Source organism: Apium graveolens, chromosome 2 (genome assembly GCF_009905375.1).
Source record: "Apium graveolens cultivar Ventura chromosome 2, ASM990537v1, whole genome shotgun sequence".
In the NCBI taxonomy this organism is placed as follows: Eukaryota; Viridiplantae; Streptophyta; class Magnoliopsida; order Apiales; family Apiaceae; genus Apium; species Apium graveolens.
In genome coordinates, this window is record NC_133648.1 from 307,363,783 (window position 1) to 307,370,354 (window position 6,572).

The 6,572-nt window shown below is 35.5% G+C and overlaps 1 long non-coding RNA gene across 2 annotated transcripts; it reads left to right on the plus strand.

Annotated features, from left to right (window-relative positions):
- The first annotated feature begins 4,283 nt into the window (after window positions 1-4,283).
- LOC141706367 (uncharacterized) lies at window positions 4,284-6,177 on the plus strand. Of its 2 annotated transcripts, none has more exons than XR_012568789.1 (3): window positions 4,284-4,346; window positions 4,598-4,879; window positions 5,420-6,177. It is a non-coding gene; the product is annotated as an uncharacterized LOC141706367 (long non-coding RNA). The 2 variants fall into 2 exon arrangements; XR_012568788.1 differs by lacking the exon at window positions 4,284-4,346 and adding an exon at window positions 4,391-4,567 and having other exon boundaries at window positions 4,730-4,879.
- The last annotated feature ends 395 nt before the right edge of the window (window positions 6,178-6,572 follow it).

Here is a 6,572-nt window from a genome sequence, read left to right on the forward strand (position 1 = left end):
GACAGTTGAAACGGGCTAATATCAGAAGAGAATGGAGTTTCTTCTTTGATTGCATCACCAAAGCTTTTGGGAACAAATGTTCGAATTTTGATGCTATTCCAATTATGAGTCAGCACATCGGGTATGCAATTATCAGTCAAACTCATTTTGATTTTGCAACTGCTTTAATTGGTTTTATTGGGGATAGGATGACAGAGGATCGAGATGTTGTTTATTTTGCTAGATTCTGTCAACTTATTTACACTTATTGTACTGATGAACCTCATTTAGTCAGCACTCAAACCCCACCTTTTAAGGTTGCAAAACGATACTTTAATGACCTGGTAAATGCTGATACTAAGAAAAAAGTGGTTAGACCATTACAGATTCCTAAGTCTGTAAAACAGATCCTGGTAAATGCTGATCCTGATACTTATAGATCTGTTTACTCTGATGTCCAACCAACTCCAAACACCCAAAATCCATCAACCTCAGTACCTACCTCTCATTCTACTCAACCTACCCTCAGACCATATCTCAAATCCTATCTCTCCACTTCACAGACTGCTCGACCTTCATATTCAGCACCTACTGTGAAATCTTCATCTTCCAAGCCAACGAGGAAAAAGAATGTTCCTCAAACATCTCAAAAGAGAAGGAGGATTGCATTGAGCGATGAATCTGATTCTGAGGAACCGGTTCCTGCTAGAGAACCTGTTGTATCTGAAGCTGAGAAAGAGATTTCTCAGAAGGATTCTGAAATTGGGGGTTCTAGGCTTCTCAAGAGGCTTAGACGAATGACAGTTCCTGAAACTCCCAAGGAATCCAAATCAACAAGGAAGTACAAGAAACAGAGGGCACAAAGGCCAGTTTCAGATGATGAAGAGGAAGCAGCTAAGGAAGGGGATCAGGAATCTCTGATCTCACAAGACAAGGAATTTGCTCCAGTCACTTCTTCTCCATCAACTCCATCTCAGGAAGCTGTATCTGACAAGGCTAACTCACCATCTGTGTCTCTTGTTGATCCAGGCACAAGTGCTGATATTGATGGTCAACACTTGGTTGTGTCTGAAGTATTTCTCTTAGAAGCTCCAACAGCAAATAATCCTTCCACAACACATGTTACAGATGCTGTTCAAACTCCAGAGTTATCAACAACACCTTCTCTGCATCAAGATGCTGATGATCAGACTTTAGGTGAGCATCAGGATATGGCTGTTGATCAGAACTTAGTTTCAGATCATCAATTAGAGGATGCTGAAGCCTCCATTGCTACTCACACTGTTGTCTTATCAGAAAATACTGATTCGTTAAGTTCTGATGCTGCAAATGCTGGAGATACTGGTGATGCTGCTCCAACTGTAGATGCTGATGAAGCAGGTCCTTCCGGACATACTCCTCAACAGACTCTTCCTAAGTCTGAACTGGTAAAGAAGTTTGTTACCGGGGATGCACCAGTACCTTGGAGTGAAACTCCTGCAGGTCAGGAGTGGACTAAGGAATGGAACTCAGTTTCATGTGTTCCAACTGCAATACATCTTGCTGAGCACTTGACTAAAGCTGATGAAATATTAAATTCTGATGATTTAAAAACCCAGCTTAGAGTCACTGCATTGAGTACTAAACATCTACAAGGTCTTCATTCAACTACTCATGCAGAGCTATACAAGATTCAGGAGAACTTTATCAAACAAGAACAAGTTTGGAAAATTGATAAGAAAAAGTTCTTTCAACCTACCATTGACAGGATTGCTTATATTGAGAAAACTCAAGAGAAACAACAAGCTCAGATTGATGAAATTCTGACAAATCAAGCTTCTCAGCAATCGTAACTTACTGAAATCCAATCCTCAGTGGAATTACTTATCTCTCTTTTACTACCTACTGATGCCAAAAAGGGGGAGAAGGTAATTAAGTCCAAATGCAACACTAACAAGACACTGCAAGGAAAGGATGATGGAAATGATGATCAAGGATACTCTGGAATGGGTAGCGGTCATAGTCAAGGTAGAAGGTTTACATCAAGACAAGCTAGTCACAGGACAAGTTCTAATACTGGGAAAAGAATAAGTTCTGCTGCTGGTAAAATGATAAGTTCTGATGAACTTCTAGATCTTGATGAGGAAATGTCAAGACAGTTATTTCTTCAAAAAAATCCAGGAATGGACTTGGAAAGTTTAAAGGAAGAAGAAGCTAGACTTAAATCAGAGAAAGTCACATCTAAATCTGAAGCTTCTGGTAAAAATTCACTTCCAAAACTCAAAGGCATTGTGATCAAAGAAAGGACACATACTGAAGCAATGTTGGCTAGATCACAACCATAGATAGATCCAAGGTCCAAGGGTAAAGAAAAGGTTGGTGAACCTATCAAGGTTTATGTACCTCCTGAGGAAGAAGAAATTACTGATGAAAAGGATGATCTTGCTTTGACTTCAAGAAAAGTTCTTAAAATAACCTCTGACATGGCTGAAGTTGTTCAGAGTCAAGAAATTGTAAGTTCTGATATTCAGAAGAAGCAAGTAACCTCTGACAGAGCTCAAGTTAACTTGATATCAGAAAATAGATCAAAGACACTCCTACCAGGATTCACTAAAGCAAAACAGACTCAATCTTTGAAGACTACTGCAAGTGGTTTTGAAGCAAGAGTAGTTACTGGAAAGGAAGCTAGAGTTAAAACTGGATTGGGAAGTGCTGATGAAAGAAGAGTACACAACACTACCAATGATCCAACTTCCTTGAGTGAACCAGGTATTGGAGCAACTCCTGAGAGATTGAATCAACTGGAATCTGTACAGATGGTTTATCATACCTACTTGAAAGAATACATCATGTTGTATTTCATGACAGATGGTAGGGTTTATCATATAAGACAAAATGCCATTCCATTGAAGTATTTTGAAGAATTGGAGCATGTACTTTTCTTACTTCAAGTGGATGACAGTATAACAGAGACTGCTGCAAACTACTTAAAAGAACAGATTCAGAGACAGAAAAGGCTTTATTCTGTTAAGTCTGACAGCATATATGTTCCAAAGTACAGAGATCACAATGGTGATATTGTTGATATGAAGCCTAATACTGCACAAATCAGAACATATCTTGGTATTAAGGGACTTGAATTCAATCTGGAGTCTGACAAAACTTATGTCATAAGACTAGATCAGGAGTTGAGAAAAGCAAAGATCAATGATCTCAGAGCTGCAATCTTTCAAACTGGTGAAGATACTGCAGAGCTTAAAGATGTCAAAAGGAGAATAATTGATGAACTAAGATATGCTGAGAAATGTTTGTTGAAGAACTATCTCAGAACAACTTCTGACATCAGAGAGATCAGAAAATGATGAAGCCAAGTCGAAGATCTACAACTGCTTAAATTCTGATATTTATACAGACTGAAGTTGTTATCAGAAGTTGAAATTGGTAAAAGCTTTAAGGACTGTAAGTTGTAGTTATCTAGTCTAATTCTCATGCATTTGTACTTAATGTTTTTGACATCATCAAATATCTGTTAAACTTGTATATTATGTTAATTTACAAGTTGGGGGAGATTGTTAGATATATTTGATAATGTCATGGCTAATATATTTTATGTTTAGCTTTCAGATCTTACTTGAACAGGATAAATCAGTACTTAACTGTTGATCAGTACTTATACTAGAAGTCAGGACTTAAGGATATCAGTACTTATGTTATTAGGAGATAATCATCAGAAGATAAATATCAGAACTTAAGTGTTGAAGGACAATCAGATAAGGACAGTAGCTGATTAAAGGAAAGAAGATCAAGATAAACATAAGAAGAGATATGCATGAAGAAGGAATTCTGTAAAGAATGGAATACTTGGAAGAAAAGATATCTGATTGATATATTTTAGGAAGCAGAATTATATTCCATATCAATTAGCGATTATCTTGTAACTGTGTAGTATATAAACATAGACATAGGGTTTACACTAAAAATGTTATCATTATTAGAGAAGATTATTCATTGTAACCCTAGCAGCTCTCGTGATATTTGTTCACTGGGAGGTAACAGTTTCATACTGTAACAGAGTTTATTATTTCAATAAAGTTTGTTTTCTGTTACTTAAGTTCTTAAAGTTCGATTTGAGTGTACTATACACTGTATTCACCCCTCTACAGTGTGTGTGACCTAACATAAATATATATGAAAAAATGAATGGCATATGACTGAATATTAAAGCCCGCTGTTGAATGAGCCAAACCATGAAATTGTGAACCACCTTTTGACATGGAACTTTGAATTTAATGTAAATTTGTTACTTTATGACAGGGAAGGTGTATGTCACATGTTTAATACCCATGACCGTGGCTTGGGATGGCTCAGTATTTCTGACCAAAATTCCAGTATCCTTCTTTGTCGACTTACTAATTTGTGTCTTGTTGTTTAATTATCTTAATGTACATTGTTTGGACAGCGAGTAGACATATTATGGGCCATAAATTGTAAGATGCAGCGTATGTGTTGATTGATAAAGTTGTGCCTAAGATATACATTGCCCGTCTAAATTATTCATGATCTACAGATGCATTCCTCATATGATCTTTCTGCTATAGGAGTTACATCCGTAATTTGCTTATCTTAAACTTTTTCTCAGATATCGGACAAAACTAATATTCTCCCTTGTCTTTTTCTCTTGAATGTACTTAACTGCTTATAATGGTTAATTGATGCACATACTTGATAACATGCTATAGTTATTACTTCTTTTGACATTGTTCTCTCTTAGGTTTGGCCCAGTAAATTTTTTCTGGAGTACTCGCTATGACAAAGCAATGATGTTGTTTTTAACTTTCCTGAAAGAGATTGCAGAATTTGCAAATTCCAAAGATAAGGAGAATAATATACCGATAGACAAACGTTTTAAACTTCTCTACAGGTAAGTCTCCTTTTGTATTTCGAGGAATTCCAGATATAAGACATATAGATGCATCTATATGTACTTCCACTTTAAGAATCATGTGCACTAATCATCTCATTAGTGTCTTCTAAACTTTGAATAACCGAGTTTCTGTTAGGGAAGTGTTCAATTTAAGAATATTTATGGTTGAGCTGACTGTTGGCATAGACTTGAACTTTATATTGTTTAAGTTGGGTTTTTCTGGTCCCCATTATCTTATGTAGTTACAATGTAGATGGAAAATACAAGCCATAAATATAGGAATTTATTGATCACTAGGTAATTTACCAGTTAGTATTTTTGTTATTTATATTTAACTAATAGTTATATTAGGATATTTAGCTATGCAGTCATCCCAAGCCATGGTCTTTGGGTTCTCCACACATATCCTGGAGGCTGCATTGTACACCGTGACATAAAAATATAAAATTCAGTCCTAAAGTCTTCATTCATCACTACATGTTCATATTCAATTCTGTTTCATAATCTTGTATCTTATTCTCTCCTAAACTTTGGCAGCCAACAAATATTCTTCTTTGTTCTAACTACCAAGGAAATCATTCTGATTTTGGATTATCCAAAGTTATTGCTGTGGATAAATCTTATGTGAGCTCCAAAGTCAGAGGAACATTTGGTTATGTGGATCTAAGTATAGGATGAACCACCGTTTTAATTCTTCAGGTGATGTTTACAATTTTAGAATAGTAATTCTACAGCTTATCTCTGGACAATGATGGTAAATTTTGTTACAAATTCCTCATTTGCTGCTGGTGTACAAGTTGTTTACTCACTTATATTTATAGATAGTTATTGTTAAATTTATTGAATTGTTAACAGTGATATGCCTGGTTTGATTTTGTGAAACTAATAATTGAATAGTGTTTAAATTGAGAGTAATGAACATATCTGTAAATACCCTTTTATTTGGTAAGAAGCTTGTTGATGTCTTCCATTCAAAGTATGAGTTGTACTAGGCTCTTTAAATTTTGTGTATTGTATTATTTTTCTATTTTTTTAGCAATGAGGCAAGTCAGACCTGGTGAAGTGTGGTATACATACACGTGGAAGCTTACATTTCCTTACAAATCAAGATGACTTGGATTGAGTTGATTGCGTATTATTTTCGCTCCTATTAATTATGTTTTATAGTTTAGCCTCTGGAAAGATTACGCAGAAGCATGCACGTCCTAGTAGTTCAAGTTTACCTTATTATTTTGTAAATTTGTATACCATTATCATCTTACTTGTTCAAGTTTATTTATATCTTGTAAATTTATTTTGTATTATATTATTCGGAATTTATAAAATGAACATGTTTATTATTTGTGGAAAATGTATGTTAATAAAAATATTTTTTTATTAAATTTTAATTATGAAAGTGTTCCAGCAGGTATTATATATTGCTATAAATTATGGGCCCCACAAAATTTTTCAGAATGTCAACCTCCTAATGTAACACTGGTCAAGTTCTACTGCAACCCTGGTTGATGTTGCAGTAGAATATTTCTATAACAGGTAAGCAGGCGTTGCAATAGGGTGTGTCAGGGTTGCAATAGAGTGCTTTCCCAACGGCTAAAACTGCAACCCCGAAAAAGCGTTGCAATTGCGTTTTTGGAACTTATAGCAATGGTTTTTTGGCCTTTAGCAATGCTTGTTGCAGTATGCAATCTAT